General features: G+C 39.9%; 1 pseudogene; it reads right to left on the bottom strand.

Moving 5' to 3' along the window:
* Window positions 1-19,033, bottom strand: part of LOC121444421 — a 31,585-nt pseudogene extending 12,552 nt beyond the window's left edge.
* Between the last annotated feature and the right edge of the window lie 720 nt (window positions 19,034-19,753).

Genomic DNA, 19,753 nt, shown 5'->3' with positions numbered 1-19,753 from the left:
ATCCAAAGGATGTTCAATCGTGCCACAAGGACATGTGTTCAACTATGTTCATAGCAGCTTTGTTTGTCATAGCCAGAACCTGGGAAACAACCTAAAAGCCCTTCAACCAAATAATAAATAGGGAAAATGTGGTGCATTTACGAAATGGAGTACTACACAGCAAAAAAATAAATAAATAAATAACGACATCTTGAAATTTGCAGGCAAATGGATGAGTCTAGAAAACATCATATTGAGTGAGGTAACCCAGACCTAGAAAAACAATTATCATATATATATTCACTCATCAGTGGTTTTTAGATATAAAACAAAACAAAAAAAAATAAAAAACAGCCTACAATTCACAATCCCAAAAAACCTAGATAACAATGAGTTCCCTAAGACAGACATACATAAATCTATTCTACATGAGAAGTAGAAAAAGACAAGATCTCTGAGTAAATTGGGAGCATGGAAACCATGGGAGATGGTCAAAGCGGAGGGGAGAAGAAGGGAGGAGCAGAAAAAAATGTATAGCTCAATAAAATTAATAAAAAAAAGATACCTCCAATTTAGACACTTTCTCTGCATAATGTCTGGCTGTGGTTCTCTGCACCTGTCCCATCTGCTTCTGAAGGACTGCTTCTGATGACTGGACAAGGCACTGATCTATGAATATAGCAGAACATCATTAGGAATCATTTCATTGATTATTTTGGACAGTCATATTTGGGTCTACCATCCACTAGAATGGTAACTATTTAATAAGTAACCAATATTGGTGAAAATATGGAAAAATTAGAACTCTCAGGTATTATCAATCTGATTGGAAAATAGCACAGCCGTTGTAGAACAGAAATATGGTGACTGTCCATAAAACATCAAATTGTCATATGAGAATTTTTAAATGAGAGATCCCATTTGGAGATATATGCCCAAGATAATCTATAGCAAATTCTTGACAAAATGTGCACTCTGGTTTTCATAACATTCATAACAGCTTTGGTCATAAAGGATAAAACCAACTCAGTATTTTATCTATGGATAAAAACTAGTATATATAATATGTGTGTATGTGTACACAATGCAACATTCTTCATTCTTAAACAAGGAGGAAAGTCTGACACAGTTTATAAGATTTAAGAACATTATACTAAGTGAAAAGATCCAGACACAAAATGAGTAATATTATTATGTTCCAATCTGTATGAGGTATCTAGAATAGTCATATTCACAAAAAGAATATGGACTAAAGGCAGTAAACAACTGAGGGAAAGGGGACTTGGAGAGTTGTCTAATAGATACAAAATTTCATATTTTTTTATTTTTTTAATGTATTTATTTATTAAAGATTTCTGTCTCTTCCCCACCACCGCCTCCCATTTCCCTCCCCCTCCACCAATTAAGTCCCTCCCCCCAGCCCGAAAAGCAATCAGGGTTCCCTGTCCTGTGGGAAGTCCAAGGAACCCCCACCTCCATCCAGGTCTAGTAAGGTGAGCATCCAAACTGCCTAGGCTCCCACAAAGCCAGTGCGTGCAGTAGGATCAGAAACCCATTGCCATTGTTCTTGAGTTCTCAGTAGTCCTCATTGTTCACTATGTTCAGCTAGTCTGGTTTTATCCCAGGCTTTTCCAGACCCAGGCCAGCTGGTCTTGGTGAGTTCCCAGTAGAACATCCCCATTGTCTCAGTGTGTGGGTGCACCCCTCGCGGTCCTGAGTTCCTTGCTCGTGCTCTCTCTCCTTCTGCTCCTGATTTGGACCTTGAGATTTCAGTCCTGTGCTCCAATGTGGGTCTCTGTCTCCTTCTTGAATTTTGCATGCAAATGGATGGAAATAGAAAACACTATCCTGAGTGAGGTAAGCCAGACCCAAAAAGAGGAAAATGGGATGTACTCACTCATATTTGGTTTCTAGCCATAAACCAAGGACATTGAGCCTATAATTCGTGATCCTAGAGAAGCTAAATAAGGAGAACCCAAAGAAAAACATATAGGCATCCTCCTGAATATTAACCTTCAGCAAGCGATGAAAGGAGACAGAGACAAAATTTCATATTTTTAAGGTGAAAATTCTTCTGGAGATAACAGTAACATAAATATACTCAATATTGAGCTGTGCACTTAAACTCAGCATGCTAGGTAAGAGAGAAACAAGAAATTTCTCTTTTTCTTTACATTAAATAATGCCTTGTGCTAGTTCTTCATTTACATAAATTTAGTCAGCAGTTTAAAAACATTACATTGGAGCAACTCATTATATTTTCTATAAATTATATACAGTAGCTATCATTTGGGGACTATGAGAGTGATTTCCCCCTGCACTCATGGGTAATTTATTTTTAAAATTAAGTTTAAGTTTAGAATATAAGGAAATGGGTTTCATTGAAACATTTTCACATATACTTTTTTCTTTTTGAAATTATAATTAAACTATTTCCTCTTCCTTTTTCTCATCCAAAGCCTCCAATATACCTCTCCTCTCCTCTTCAAATTTATGCCTCTTTTTTCTCTAAGCATATATATATATATATGCTTAGAGAAAAAAGATATATATAAAATTTATATATAAGATATATATAAAATTTATATATAAAAATTTACATTAATTTTCCTAAATATAACCTGCTCAGTCAATGTCATTTGCATGTATGGCAGGTATGAGTTCAGGATGGTTTAGTTGCCATTCCTCACTGCTCTCCCCCAAATCCCTGCCTTCCCTTGCTGGTCCCATGTTCCTCCAAATAACTACCTTCTGCTTGCATTGCAGGTGCATCCCATCACTCTCTCTTTTCTTCCTCCCTCTCCCTTTCCTTAACATGTATTTCTTTCCCTTTGCAGTCTCCATTTCTGTTTCATGACCTGCCTACACACACATACACACACACACACGGTAGGAGGGACTTAGCAGACTGAAAGCAGACTTTCTCTATACTTTAAAGAAAGTTCAGCTTCATTGAACAGAATCTTCAGAAAAAGAACATATAGAAACAGAATCATGCTATTTCCATGCTGCCATGTTTCTTAGAAGCCCCGACCTAGGAGCAGAGCCACAAATTATTAAAGAAAGAATAATTGTTAGGTTTTATTTTCTGTACAGTTTTCAGCATAGCAAGTCATAAAGATAAACATAATAATATATTATAGTCTCTACTTGTCATGCCTTACTCAAGAGTTGGTGAAACCATTCATTAAAATTTGGTTTTCTGGATGCCATTTACCACAGCATTGTTCTGTTCTCGGCTTTCTACATAAATGGGGCTAGAGAATGTTGTCATGGAAAAACAACTCAAGACTGTTCAAGAGGAGTCTTGCTCTGCCTATTACCCCAATTAAGTTGTCTCAGTACAAAAAAAAAAACAGGCCCGTGGAGAACACTGTAGACAAGTATAGACTTCTAAGAATCCACAATGGTAAGTGAAGCTTTGAGTAGCTTATCTAACCTGAAGAAACAAACAACAAAAAACTTCTCAATTTCCAAACAGTCACTTTGATCACATAGTCAAAAAGAAAACAAAAACTCACTTAGAACCTTGCTGTTCCCACTTGCCAACTTCTAGCTCTTCACATCATTTTTCAGTGCCTTTGCCCTCTTTGTAACCAGGGGCCACTCTCATAACAACCTTCTTGTAGCCACCCTGAAGAGTAATGAATGGAAATGAGTAATAAATATAAAATGGTGTATAAATCTTTTAGCACCAGAGACTTGGGATGTTTTAAATACACAGGATAATAAGACTATCAATCCTGTCTCCAATGTATAGACATTTACAAAGTATGATCCTATTCATCTCTGACTCTTAAAGCCTCGGTTTAAAAAAACAAAATCTCTATGATTTCCATCAATGCAGAGAAGTATGATCCTTTGCCTTTCTTTGTAGGGCCAATTAATAAATTTTCCTGTATGTGCCAAGACCATGTCAGATAGGTTTACATTTTCTCTCCAGTGGAGTTGTGAACTCATTAAGGACTGCTTTCTTAGTTCAGGGGATTTGGTGTTCCACTTCTCCAATAGCATCTAGATACATTACATTGGGGTGAGGGAATTTTAATGGCACAGTTGTCTGAATATTATATTAGCTAAAATACTAAAATAAACACAGTTCAAATATAAAGGAATCAAGACTGACAGTTTTAAAACCTTCTGAGACACTATTTCCAATTGTGTTAATGTTAATACTGAATAACTTGGTTTTCCCTCAGTCCCCAATATGTTTTGCTGAAAACTTTTTTCATATAATATATTCTAATTCATTTCCCTTTCCCTACCTCCCTCCAAGATCCTCCCCACTTCCCTATCCATTCAACTCTTCTCTCTTTCTCTCTCACTTTAGAAAAAAGAAAGAATGGAAGGGTAAAAAAGAACCATACACATGATCCCCACAAAAACACAAAATCAAAACCATAACATACAAGCAAAAGACCAGTAAAACAAAAGCAAACCAATATGAAACAAAAACTCTACAAAAAATACCACTGAGGTTGTGTTGTGTTGGCCATCTACTGCCAGACATGGGACTTTCCTTTACATGTGGTTGTGTGGTTAATGTGCCCAATGGGACCCCATTGCGTAAAATTGATTTTTTCTTTCCAATTGGTTGTCATTTTCAAATAGTTTCTTGGTTAGGAATGGGAACCCATTTCCACTTCCAACTTTTTCAATGCTGTAAGACCACCTTGCTTGGACCTACAGCAAGCCCTGTGCTTGCTGCCACAGTCTGAGTGAGTTCATATGTCCCACAGTCCAATTGTGTCTGGTAGACACTGTTTCCTGGAAGTCATCCATCAACACTGCCTCTTCAAAATCTTTCTCCATCCTCTTCAGCATAGCTTGTTGATCCCTTAGAGGAGCAGGTAGATGAACACCTCCTATTTAAGACTGATTTCAGAAATCTCTCACTCTGTGCCATTGTCAAATTGTGGGTCTTTGTGTTATATCCCATCTACAACAAGAAGTTTCTATGATGATGACTGAGTGGCAATGATTTACCGTATAAGAGAATGTTAGGAATTATTTAATAGTAGTATTTGGTTTTCCCCTGGTCCCATGGCCTATCCAATGTTATAATCCTGGCCACCAAGCACTCTCAAGTATGAGTACCATCTTCCTGAATGGTCCTTAAATCTAATCAGAGTGGTTTTTCACTCCCATAATGTTTGTGCCACGATTGGACCAGCATATCTTATAGGGAAGTTACAGCTATAGCTTGCAGCCTTTGTAGCTGGGTTGATAATTACCTGTTTCCTCTGGTAGCATGCAGAGTACCTTCAAGTACCATGAACATTAGTCAATAGGAGTGAAGCCTCTAGGTAGATACTTAATGGAAGAGAACAGATCTTTGTTTAACATGACTCGATCAACTGAGCAAAATTTTAAAAAGGTACAGGGTGATGTTAAGGAGAAATTCATTACTATGGAAGAGGGAACAGCTGATTTGGATGGTAAGCTTCAGTCCCTTTCTGTAGGAACTGAAACATTAGTGGCTGATACTTAAGCTTAAGCTTAAGCTTAGGTAGATACTTAAGCTCAACTTAATGGTGTTCAACGAGATAACTAATTGGTATCTTTAGCAATAGAGTTTTACCACTGGACTGTGAAGAGCAACCAAAAGCCTTGACAATAGGTTGAGATATTGGGAATTTCCACAGAGTACCCTTGGCCAACAACACAACTAGATGTAAACTGTTCCTGGCACTGGAGGCTTCATTTAGCAGTGTAAGATGTCTAGTTGAGGCATCATCTCCCTATTAATTGGTGACTCCATTTAGATGTCTTTTACTTACGTATGAATTTTAGGAAGCTTCAACAGTAGAAAGTTTAGACATGGCCTCTCAAATGGCCCTTAATGTTGTTTTTTCTTCCCCATATCCACAGCCTTAGCCCTGTCCTGTCATCCCTCCCCATTTAATCCCCCTACTCCAATTTTCTCTCTGTCTCTCTAGACTATATATTTCCCCTTCATTGAGAATCCTCCCCTCCCCAGTAGTCCCTTACTGGATACTTAACCTGAGAAGATACATGGATTATAACACACATATGGAAGGCTTAAAAGTTAGCATCCACGTAAAAGAAAAAACACAATATGTGTCTCTTGGAATCTGAGTTACCTTACTCAGGATGACTTTTTTCCATCTCCATCCATTTACCTGCAAATTTCATAATTTCATTTTTAAAAGCTGAATAATATTTCATTATATAAATGTGTCATACTTTTCACTATCCATTCATCAACTGATAGACAAGTAGATTGTTTCCAATTTCTGGGTATTATGAAGAAAACAGCAATTTACATGGTAAAGCATGTGTTTCTGTGGTCAAATATATGGAGTCCTTTGGGTAGATGCCTCAGGGTTGTATATCTGGATCTTGAGGCACAACAATTTTCAGTTTTCTGAAACTCCTACATTGATTTGCACAGAAGTTATACAAATCTACACTCCCACCAGCAATGGATAAATGTTTCCCCTTTTCCACATCCTTATCAACATGTTTTGTAATTTATTTTATTGAACTTTGTCATTCTGGCTGTTGTAAGATGAAATCTAAAAGCAATGATGATTTGAATTACCCTGATGATTATGGATGTTGAACATTTAAGCGTTTCTCAGCCATTTGTGTATTATCTTATGAAAACTCTGTTCAGTTCAACAATAATTTTAATTATGCTGTTTGTTTTTCCCACTTCAAGATTTTATTTTTAGGTTTTTAGTATATTTTAGATACGAGGCTTCTATTGGATGCACAACTGGTAAAGATCTTTTTCTCATTCTGTAGTGTGCCACTTTTTCCTAAGTGGTATAGCTGCATTGAGGTACATGACGGTAGGACCCAATATTTTGATTTATATTTGTCAGAGTGTTCTTAAAATAGGACAGTTTGGGCTATTTTGAAATAATGAGATACCTTCAACTTTGTCCAACTCTGCATATGTAATTAAAAGACAACAATCTATAGGCTATTAACTTTTAATACTTTATGCAAAAGAAATTAATATTAAAACGGGATTTGCCACCTGGCAGTGGTAGCACACGCCTTTAATCCCAGCACTAGGGAGGCAGAGGCAGGAAGATCTCTGTGATTTCAAGGTCAGCCTAATCTACAAAGTGAGTTCCAGGAAAACCTGAACTACACAGAGAAACCATATCTTGAAAACAAAAAACAAAAACAAAAAACCTAGGGGGAAGGACCTTTGTATAGATCCTTCAGGCACAGAATTATGTATTTTAAAAAAGCAGTTAGCAAGAAGTTGTGAAAGAAAAAGTGCTGATCTTATCAACTGGAAAATTACCATGCTGATGCAATCAATGCATTAATGATGTGGTCTCAAATATTCAGCATAAGATTTTGGAGAAATAATGGTCAGGAAATACAGTAGTAATGTAGTAAAGTTGGTGCCATTACACTCTAAATTTATCTCCTTCTCAATCTCTCTGTCCCCCTCTCATTCCTTTTCTGGTTTTTTATTTCTTCCTTTCTTTCTTCCTTTTCCTTTCTTTTCTACAGTGCAATATCACAGAAAATGTCCAAATCCTCTGGCTCTTGCAACCTCTACACCCTTTCTACAATGTTCCCTGATCCTTAGGTACCTGAGTGCTTTGTAAATACAAGTGCTTGAACTGTTCTCCACAACTCTGTTGTAAAGAGCAGTTTCATCAATGAGGCGTGAAAGAGGTGGGAAGTCTGAATATAGCACTCAATCTTCCTCTCTTATTCCAGTCCTGGTTTCATAAAGAAGAGTGTCTTAGCTGTTTAATAAGAAGATTCTACAAAAGCACTTTTCTCTTCATTTTCCTTTATGGGTCTGAGAAACAATCTCGCTAATACACTCTTGTTAGGTGCAGAAGGAATAGGATAAGTTCTCTCTTTCTCTCTCTCTCTCTCTCCCTCTGAAAATAAAAAATTGAAGTGATGAATGTGATTTCCAAAAGGAGTAAGCTATTATTGAATTCTACTCTTTCTGTCCAATGTTCTTACTTCTTCCTGACCTAAGTAACTGGTATACTTGAAAGAATATGTGTATAAAGCACATATTATATATTAACTGTATTTAAGGTTCATCATTTTAAAGGCTAGTCTTCTTTCTGCTATCAAGTTGAGTCACCTTTTCAATTGGGTCAAATCTAATCAGACCCAATACAATCACAAAGGAATTAACTATAAACATTGCACTTTTTTAGATTTTCCACCAGAATGACAGAAAATCAACTTTCATGAAAAGTATCAAAGGCCATTCTTAGGGAAATATACCTAGCTGTCATTTCCCCAATTCTGTCCACATCACCACCCATATAAAGTGGTCTAATTCCCACTGATTCATGGGGATTTTTTTCTGGCTTAAGAGGTTCCATGATCCCTATAAAAATATTTTCTACTTCTTAATGATTAAAAATAAACTTGGCATTTGAAAAACACCACTACCATTTCTTGTTAAGATATTTTGTCTCTAGTAATTCTCAATAGAAAAGGCATCAATGGAAATGCTCAGACACACATTAAACAGAAACCTTACTTGAGAAATAATATGTGTTCCAAAGACACTTCTGGATAAACCTTAAGAAATTTTTCTTTTAAAAAGGCAGAAACCAACCTGAAAACCTCAATTTCAGCTGCCATGGGTTGTTTCCTTCTTTTCTAGACAAATTAAATGTGCCAGTACCATCTACAAAGGCTCATCACATTTATTTTTACCAAGAACATGCATCCTGTTTTCATAGCTTTGAAATGTTTTCAAGACATCATACAGTGGTTCTGAAGAAGATTCCTTTGAGGAGCAATAAGGTATGATTCTAAGCCAAAAATTATTTCACCTTCTGAAATTCAAGTCTTTGTGACATGCCACAGAAATCTGGCTTTTTCCCACAGCAGTTTATGGTCAGTGAAAACTGAATTATTCAATGACCTGGGTTTAGAAATCTTTCCCTGTCATTTCAGGGAGGGAAGAATGCCAGGACCACAAGTTGTATCATTTGAAATGCTGAACATGACACTGGTTTCATAGGATTTGGATAATGCTGTAGGGCATAGATGCCAGGAGCTTTTTTTCTCTTTCATTTGTGCTTTCACCGTACCTTAAAACCATTTTTCCTTCCCATTTAATGTCTTTAAAAAGAGCCGTTCCCCAAAGTCACTCAAGAGAAGGAAGAAGTGTGGATTCCTTTGATCATTTCACGTCCCTATTCTTAAACTTGTGTCTCCTTAGCTAGCACCCTATAGTGGCCTTGAATCTGTGTTTATTGGTCTACTTTGAAGACACACTATTTGGGAACATGTGGTTTAAGACAAGACATTTTGCTCAATGAGGCTCACAAACAAATTCTACCCTTTTCTGTTGTAAAGAGGCCAACTTGTTCTTTTCCTGGCAGCCCAGACTCCCAAAATAACCACACAGAAACTGTATTAATTAAATCACTGCTTGACCAATTACTTTACATATTGCTAGCTCTTACATCTAGAATTAACCCATCTCCAGTATTTTATATTTTCCCATGAGGCTCATGGCCTACTGGCAAGGTTTCAATGTGTCTATCTCTGGAAGCAGCTCCATGGCTTCTCCATGACTCCACCTTCTTTCTCCCAGCATTCAGTTTAGTTCTCCTGCTCTATTCTTCTCTATCATTGGCTCAAGATAGTTTCTTTATTAACCAATGGTATTCACAGCATACAGATGGGAATCCCACATCACTTTTCTGTACAGCCCTTGCTCAATTCCTTTACTCTATCTACCCTACACACAGATTTAGCCACAATCAGCTCCTGAATCCTCAGAGACAGAAAGACAGAGAGATCTTAAGATTTGTATGCTATATACTCCTTTGGAATATTGTGAACATGTATCAATGGCTCCTAAATTCACAGAATAAACTATGGGGGGTTCTCTAAGGAAAAGAGTTGCAATGAACTATATTTGGAAACATGGATTTTATATAAGCATATATTTCTATGTACTTGTGTAAAGATTCAAGATAGTTCTGTTCTTACTTTACTTCCCCTAGGAGGCAGTGAGACTTGTAAGTAAATCATGATTTTTACCCAACTGCAGATTCCAGAGTTCTTCAGGCTTCTCAGTACCAAAATAAGAGTAAAGATTCTGTGTTAATAGGGGGAATCATTATGGGACTCATAGCTGTTCTCTTTTTATGTATTTCTTCATTTCACCCATTTTGTGCATAGAAATGTTCTCCTCAACTTGTGTCAGATATTTCCTGGACAGATATAAGATTTATTCTATCCTTGTTTACTGTGATTTCAATCTTTTTCAATATTTTCTTCAGTCTGCCTCATCACACCTAAGGTTCACTGCCTAAAGCCTTCCCTCTTATGAACACAGTATCTTTAATGATGCCTATAATAGTTTTCTTACACTGATATTTATTGATTGTATATAGTATGAACATTATAAAGACAATGCCTCTCAAGTTTATCACTTACTTTGATCACATTCACCATTCATATCCTCCCTTTTTCACCATCTTTATCCCTCTAGCACCTCCTTTTCCTAATCTTCCTTTTGTTTCAAACCATATGTGAATAGGTATGTATATGTGTATTATCCATATATCCATATAATTATATAGATCTATAGGTTCAACAAATAATTGGTGACTTTTGTCTTTCTGATCTGTCTTACTTTTGTTAATATTATATCTCCAGATACATCCATCTTACAGAAAATAATGCAATTCCCTACTTTTTATACTTTAATAAAACTCACTCATGCCTATATATAACATTTTCTTTATCCCTTAATCTGTTGATGGATACTTAAGTTGATTCCACATATATACCCTGAAGTGTTATAGTTGGGCCATAGTAGTTTAAATTTTCATTTTTTAAAGGCTTTCCCTTCTGGTAACTCAGGAAACAACATCAAGAAATAACAAAAATCCCAACCAACAAACCAATCAATACTTGGGTCAATGAAATGAAAAGATGGCTCTCAAATGGCCAATAAATATATGATAGAAACTGTCCAAAATCATTAGTCATTGGGAAAAATGCAAAATAAAAATACACCGAGATTCAGGCATTTGCAAAAAAAATTAACAAAGACTTTATTATATAAATCTATTGCTTTTACTCAAGCCTTAGGAGAAAACAGTGACTGTAATCAGTAATCCATATTCGAGGAATGATGAGGAACAATAAATAAGAAAAATCACACTGGAGATGGTGTCTACATATATATCTACTATCTTTCCCTTTCATCAACACTAAAACTTTACTAATTAGTATAATTAATAGAAATGGATTTATATTGGTGAAATTGTAGCTTGGTAATCAGGGTAGGAAAAGTTACAAGTGGCTGATATAGATGAAGTTAGTGGTATTCCAAATGTATTTATTGGCTAAGGTACTAGCAAGTCACAACCAATCTTTAAATAAGTAGGAAAATGTAAAAAGCTTTTTGTATTTTTCCATTAGGTTTTTCACATTCTATTTAACTGCTAATTCAGAACAGAGATGTTCAGAATATTCTTGATCATATTTCTATAGTTGGTGGTTTGTCAAAGTCTACCACTATAATAATATTATTTTGTTTTAAGTAAACACTTTATGCAAGTACTAGCAAAGAAATATTTCTGTTCTTTGGAATCATATAGCTCTTCTTGAAATCCTGCTTATAAATGCCTGCTATTTAACAATATTTGACTAAATTCTATAAAGTTGTGGAGTATATGTGCCAACTTGGCCTATCTCTGTACATTTATCTTCAATATGAGCATATGAACTGTGACAATCAGTTTTTCACCCCTGCATCTTATGCCTTAATCACAGATCCTTAGTTACAGTATAGTATAGACTTCTAATTAGGTACAAGACCATCGTGCTGATACCATAGTGTTGCCATCCTCTGTTGTTCTCTCCATTTGACTTCTCTGGTCCCCATCTCTGGTCTATGGTGAGTCTGTACTATCCCTCATTTTGTCTCCAATGATAAGTTTTGTCCTTGTGATAGCTGGTTCTTGTTATTACTGGTATTATATTCATTCATCCATTCATTCACCAATGAAGAATTAAACATCATTTATGTACTTAAGCGATATTCTCAACACAGGAGTTTTCAGCTTTTCAATATTTCTCTGTGATATCTGTCATACCATGAGTAATGATGATAAATAAAAGTGTGAAATTTGTATAGGATAATTTCATACAATATGTCATGAAATGTGCATTTTCTGTACAACAGGTACTTTGGAAATGATGGTTAAGAAAACCCTCAGAGCGATAAAAAAACAAACTATGCAGAGATCTTATAGTGCTCTCCACTGAGCCTTCCATTATTTTAGTGGGATTAGTAATCAGTGCGATTTACAATAAAGCTGACTCCAAAGACCGGACAAGTTCATTTTGAACCTTTTATAACAGCCAGTTCCTCCTCAGTGCTATACCTCATCTCTTTAATCAAAAGACGCCTAATCAAACTGTAAAAAAATCCCTAAGAAACCAAGATCTGCTTAGCTTTCTTGAGGCAATATAACGCACAATTACCACTTTTGCTTGTTTCATTGAATTGATCAATTGGATCAGCTCGTATAAACTGATTACTTTTGTTTAGTATTTTGTAGTCATCACAAATAGATCAGAAATTCAGCAAAAACCCAGCTTAATTTAATTAGTATTGATGAAGCACTAAGGATCATAAAACCTGAGATTCAGAAAAAAAAGAAGTCCTACAAAATTAACCTCAAAATTCTCATGCACACTTTGAATATTCAAAGTCCTTCTGTTGATATTGCTACTTAAGTATAAACATTTTAACTATAAGATTATTTGTAATGAACTATTCTTAATTATAAATATATAAAACACTAAAAGTAAAAATAGGGTTAAAAATCACCCACTATTTTATTTAATCTCTCATTTCTGGTGCCTAAATATTTACGTTGTTTTAGAACTAGAAATTTATAAATTTATTTTTCTTTTTTGACATTCATATTCATTAGCATACAAATAAGTATTTAATCATTACATTTTTTTCAAACAATTTTTTTCTTATTTCTCTACCTGCTCTTCTCCCTTTTCTTATGCCCTCCCACCACTACCTTTCTGTCTTCATGTCCCATATGCCCTATTGTTCAGCTCCTTTTAAAAACACCTACAAATATCGAAAGTTTAACTTCTTCCTTTCCAATTCGAATCCCCTTGGTCCCATTATGTTGTCTTATTGCTATTGCTAGAACTTCAAGCACTGTATTGAAGAGGTATGGAGAGAGTGGACAGCCTTGTCGTGTTCCTGAGTTTAGTGGGATGGCTTTGAGTTTCTCTCCGTTTAATTTGATGTTAGCTGTCGGCTTGCTGTATATAGCTTTTATTATATTTAGGTATGACCCTTGTATCCCTAATCTCTCCAATACTTTTATCATAAAGGGATGTTGAATTTTGTCAAATGCTTTTTCAGCATCTAAAAAAAATGATCATATGGTTTTTTCTTTCAGTTTATTTATATACTGGATTACATTGATAGATTTTCGTATGTTGAACCAGCCCTGCATCTCTGGGATGAAGCCTACTTGATCATAATGGATAATTTTTTAATGTGTTCTTGCATACAGTTTGCCAGTATTTTGTTGAGGATTTTTGCATCGATATTCATGAGTGAGATTCTGTTTCTTGGTTGAGTGTATGTGTGGTTTTGGCATCAGGGTAACTGTAGCTTCATAAAAGGAATTTGGCAATGATTCTTCTGTTTCTATATTGTGAAATACATTAAGGAGTATAGGTATTAGGTCTTCTTGGAAGATCTGGTAGAATTCCGCATTGAAACCATCTGGTCCTGGGCTTTTTTTGGTAGGCAGGTTTTTGATAACCTCTTCTAATTCTTCGCGACTAACAGGTCTATTTAGATTGTTCACCTGGTCCTGGTTTAACTTTGGTATATGGTATTTATCTAAAAAACTGTCCATTCCTTTTACATTTTCGAGTTTTGTGGCATACAGGCTTTTGTAGTAAGATCTAACGATTCTCTGAATTTCCTCTGTGTCTGTGGTTATGCCCCCCTTTTCATTTCTGATCCTATTAATTTGCATATTCTCTCTCTGCCGTTTGATTAGTTTGGATAGGGGTTTATCAATCTTGTTGATTTTCTCCAGGAACCAGCTTTTTGTTTCATTGCTTCTTTGTATTGTTTTCTGTGTTTCTATTTTGTTGATTTCTGCCCTCAGTTTGATTATTTCCAGTCTTCTTCTGCTCCTAGGTGAGTCTACTTCTTTTTTTTTTCTAGAGCTTTCAGGTGGGCTGTTAAGTCTCCAATGTGTGCTTTTTCTGTTTTCTTTAAGTGGGCACTTAGAGCTATGAACTTTCCTCTCAGGACTGCCTTCATAGTGTCCCATAAGTTTGAGTAGGTTTTTCTTTATTTTCATTGAATTTGAGGAAGACTTTAATTTCTTTCTTTATTTCTTCCTTAATCCAGGTATGGTTCAGTAGTTGACTGTTCAGTTTCCATGAATTAGTAGGCTTTCTGGGGGTAGCATTGTTGTTGAATTCTAACTTTAATCCATGGTGATCTGATAAGACACAGGAGGTTACCAATATTTTTTTGTAACTGTGGATGTTTGCTTTGTTACCGAGTATGTGGTCAATTTTCAAGAAGGTTCCATGAGCTGCAGAGAAGAAGGTATATTCTTTCCTATTTGGGTGGAATATTCTATAGATGTCTGTTAAGTCCATTTGATTCATTACCTCCATTGCTTCTCTTATTTCTCTGTTAGGTTTCTGTCTGATTGACCTGTCCATTCGTGAGAGAGGAGTGTTGAAGTCTCCTACTATTAGTGTGTGCGGTTTGATGGCAGCCTTGAGTTTTAGTAATGTTTCTTTTATGTACGTGGGTGCTTTTATATTAGGGGCATAGATATTCAGGATTGAGACTTCATCCTGATGAACTGTTCCTGTAATGAGTATAAAATGTCCCTCTCCATCTCTTCTGGTTGATTTAAGTTTGAAGTCAACTTTGTTAGAGATTAGTATGGCCACCACTGCTTGTTTCTTAGGTCCATTGCTTGATAAGCCTTTTCCCAGCCCTTTACTCTGAGTAGGTGCCTGTCTTTGTGGTTGAGGTGTGTTTCTTGTAAACAGCAGAATGTTGGATCCTGTTTTCTTATCCAATCTCTTAGCCTGTGCCTTTTTATAGGTGAGTTGAGTCCATTGACATTAAGTGATATTAATGACCAGTGGTTGTTAACTCCGGTCACTTTTTTAGCAGTAGAGTTTGTGTTTTTCCCTTCTTTGAATTGCTCTGGTGAAGGGTCTCTAGATGTTTGAGTTATTGTGGGCATTGTTGGCCTCCTTGGTTAGTGATTTTCCTTCTATTACTTTCTGTAAGGCTGGATTTGTGGCTACGTATTGTTTAAATTTGTTTTTATCCTGGAAAATTTTGTTTTCTTCATTTATAGTGAACGAAAGCTTGGCTGGGTATAGTAATCTGGGCTTGCATCCATGGTCTCTTAGTTTCTGCAGTACATCTATCCAGGACCTTCTGGCTTTCATGGTTTCCATAGAGAAGACAGGAGTAAGTCTGATAGGTTTACCTTTATAAGTAACTTGGCCTTTTTCCTTTGCAGCTCTTAATATCTTTCTTTATTCTGTATGTTTAGTGTTTTGATTATTATACGGCGAGGAGATTGTTTTTTTTTTTTTTTGGTCCAGTCTATTCAGTGTTCTATAAGTTTCTTGAACCTTCAAAGGAATATCTTTCTTTAGGTTGAGAAAGGTTCTCTTCTATAATTTTATTAAATATATTTTCTGTACCGTTGAGCTGTACTTCTTCTCCTTCTTCTATCCCAATTATTCTTAGGTTCGGTCTTTTTATTGTGTCCCAGATTTCCTGAATGTTTTGTGATGAGAATTTGTTGTTTTTGCTATTTTCTTTGATCAGTGTGTTTATTTTCTCTATGGTATCTTCAGTGTCTGAAATCCTTTTTTCTATCTCTTGTAATCTGTTGTTAGTACTTGTCTCTGTAGTTCCTGTTCATTTACCCAGATTTTCCATCTCCATCCTTCCCTTGGTTTGTGTTTTCTTCATTACTTCCATTTCATTCTTCATGTCTTGAACTGCTTCCCTTACCTGTTTGATTGCTTTTTCTTGTTTCTCTTGGTTTTCTTCTATCTTTTTTTTTTTGATCTCTAATTGTTTATGGCAGTTTTTCACCACCTGTTTAAGGTCTTCTATTATTTTCATATAGTTCACTTTTGAGTCGATTTCTTCTAATTCTCCTGGAGTAGGGTGTACAATTCTTCTTATTTCGGGATCCCTGGATTCTGGTGATGTCATGTTGCCTTTCAGGTTGTTGGAGGAATTCTTGCATTGGCGCCTTCCCATCTCTTCCTTCAAATGGAGACAGGAGAGGCCTGGTATCTTGGTTCAGTTTGCTGTGACTGACTCCCTGGGTATATCTCTTCAGTGTAGAAGCAGGAACCGTCCTGTCCAGATGAACTCCTCAGCACCAAAACATAGACGCCTGGTAGTCCAATGACCTGTGGACAAAAGGGAGAACTTGGGGGACAGGGCGGGGACGAGTAGAACACAGGACACCCTGCAACTAAAGCTGAAGGTGCGCATGCTCCCTTTCGGGGGTCCTTGAGGCCTGCCCGGTAGGCAGGCACTCACCGCTCTGGGTGGGTAGCCTTAGTGTAGGAGCAGAAAACTGTTCCCAAGCAAAGGACCCAGCAGAAAACGCAGGCTTTGGGGGGGGGGGGGTCGTGTGCAAGAAAGACAGCCCTGCAGAAGGAGCTGGGGGAGGGGGGCTGTGCTCTCTTCCGGGACAATCCGCCCCTGGATAGCACACACTCACCCGTCCAGATGGAACTCCTCAGCACCTAAACAGGGCCGCATGGTAGCCCAACGACCAGGGACAAAAGGAAAAACGGGGCAGGCAGGACGAGATCCAGGAGAGCACAGGCACCCCTGGAGCACAAGCCACCTGCAGGACCTGTGATGTTATGTCTGTGGTGTCTCAGGACCCACTGCCTCCTGCCTGCCACTGCTCAGGAACCCTCAGGACCTGTGTTGTAGTCTCGGGACACACTGTCTCTTGCCTCACGCTGCCCAGGAACCCTCACACCTGTCATGTCATCTCAGGACACATTGTCCCTTGCCTGCCATTACTCTGGAACCCACAGGACCAGTGGTATTGTCTCTGGACCTCCTGCCCACTGCAGACTTCTAAGGAACCTGCAAAACCTGTGATGTTGTCACGGGACCCATTGCTCCTCAGCCAGCCTGCTGCTCAGGACCTGCAGGACCTGTGCTGTTGTCTAAGAATCCCCTGTCTGCCCCTGCTCAGGGAACAGCAGGGCATGTGCTGTCGTCTAGGGACCCACTGCTCCCTGCAGGCTGCTCAGGGACACTCAGGACCTGTCATGTCATCTCCGGAACTCCTGGCCCCTGCCTGCCACTGCTCTGGTACCCGCAGTCCTGTACTGTAGTCTAGGAACCCACTGCCCCCTGAAGGCTGCCCAGAGACCCGCAGGACCTGTGTTGTTGTCTCGGGATTCACTGCTCATTTTCTACCACTGCTCAGGGACCAGCAGGACCTGTGGTGTCACCTCAAGACCGCGTGCCCCATGCCTGCCACTGCTCAGGGAACCACAGGACCTATGGTGTCATCGCGGAATCAACTGCCCCCTGCCTGTCACTGCTCATGGACCCGAAGGACCTGTGCTGTTGTCTCGTGGCCCTCTGCCTCCTGCTGCTCAGGGTCCGGAAGGACCTGTGATGTTGTCTTCGGACCCACAGTCCCCTGCATGCTCCTGCTAAAGGTCTGGAAGAACCTGTGTTGTCATCTCAGGACCCACTGTGCACTGACTGCCTCTGCTCAGGGACCTGTAGGACCTACTGTGTCGTCTCTGGACCCACTACCACCTGCCTACCTTGATCAGGGACCAGCAGAACCTGTGGTGTCATCTTAAGACCAACTGCCCACTGCCTGCCGCTGCTCAAGGACCCTAAGAGCATTGGGGTCCTCTCGGGGACTACTGCCCCCTTCCTGCCACCTGTTCAGGGACTTGCAGGACCTGTCTGTCATCTTGGTACCTACTGTGACCTGCCTGCTACTGCTGAGACACACAGGACCTGTGTTGTCATCTCAGGATCCATTACCCACTGCCTACCACTGCTGGGGGACCCAAGGCACCTGTTTTGTTGTCTCGGGATTCCCTCCCACTTATAGGCTGCTCGGGGACTCGCAAACCTGTGTTGTCTTCTGGCGACCCACTGGCCCCTGCCTGCCACTGCTAAAGGACCACAGGACCTGTGGTGTTTTCACAGGTCCCCCTGCCCCTGCAGACTGCCTAGGACCTCAGGACTGTGGTGTTGTCTCAGAACCCACTGACCTCTTCCTGTAGCTGCTCAGGGACCATCAAAACCTGTGGTGTTGTCCCGTGACCCACTGTCCCCTGCCTGTGCTGCCGTCTCAGGATAACCTGCCTGCCGCTGGTCAGCCACCTGCAGGACCTGTGATGTTGTCTGAACTCCCTGTCTCCTACAGGCAGCTCAGGCCCCCGCAATACTTGTGGTGTTGTCTCGGAGCCCTCTGCCCACAAAGGCTGCCTAAGGAATTGCAGGACCTGTGGTGTTGCTTTGGTACCCCCTCACCCTGCCTGCCACTTCTCTTCTGTGGTGTTGTCTCAGGGCCCACTGCCCCCTCCCTCACTCTGCTCGGGGGCCTGCAGGACCTGAGCTATCTTCTCAGGACACCCTGGCTGCCAGTGCTCAGGCACCTGCAGGACCTGTGCTCTAGTCTGGGGATCCCTGTGTGCCACTGCTCAGGGAAACCCGTGCTGTCTCCAAGGGTCCCACTGTCCCCTGCCTGCAGGAGCTCAGAGTCCCACAGGACCAGTGGTGTCATCTCAGGACTCCCTGCCCCATGTAAGGACCTGTACTGCCATCTAGGGTTCTACTGTCTCCTGCAGGCTGCTCAGGGACCCGCAGGACATTTGCTGTGTTCTCAGGCCCCACTAAGCCTGCAGGCTGCTCAGGGACCCACATGTCCTGTGGTGTTGTCTCGGTGCCCTCTCCCTCCTGCAGTCTGCTCAGGGAACCGAAGGACCTGTGCTGTTGCATCTTGACGCACTGCACCCTGCCTGCCTCTGCTCAGCGAGCTGCAGGTTCTGTGGTGTTGTCTCGGGACCCACAGCCTGCCACTGTTCAGGGACCCACATGACCTGTGATATCGTCTAGGCAACCACTGCCCCCTGCAGGCAGCTCAGGGACCGGTTGGACCTCTGATGTTGCCTCAGGACCCACTGCCACATGCCAGCTGCTGCTCAGAAACCTGCAGGACCTGTGCTGACATCTTAGGATCCACTGGAGGCTGCACAGGGACCCACAGGACCTGTGGTGTTTTTTAGTGACCCACTGCCCCTTGCCTCTCTCCTGCTCTGGGACCCTAACCACCTGTGCCGTTTTATCGTGACCCACTGCCCACTTCTTGCCTCTGCTCAGGGACCTGCAGGACATGCGGTGTTTTTCCGGACCTCAGGCCTCCTGCCTGCTGCTGCTCAGGGACAGGCAGGACATGAGGTGTCTCATTGGGATCCCCTGCCCCCTGCCTGCCACTGCCCAGGGACCCGCCTGACCTATGCTGTTGTCTCGGGACCCCCTACCCACTGCCTGCCTCTGCACAGGGACCTGCAGGACTTCCGATGTCAGCTAGGACTTCCTGTCTGCTGTTGCTCATGGACCCGCAGGTCCTGTGGTGTTATCTCGGGATCCCCCGCCCTCTGCAGGCTTCTAAGTGACCCGCAGGACAAGTGGTGTCGTCATGGGACCCATTCTGTCTGC

Source organism: Microtus oregoni, unplaced genomic scaffold (assembly GCF_018167655.1).
Source record: "Microtus oregoni isolate MIOR12 unplaced genomic scaffold, Mior012 000123F_ref0000434, whole genome shotgun sequence".
Taxonomy (NCBI): Eukaryota; Metazoa; Chordata; class Mammalia; order Rodentia; family Cricetidae; genus Microtus; species Microtus oregoni.
Note: the sequence above shows the minus strand (reverse complement) of the source record. Positions and strands in the feature narration are given on the sequence as shown.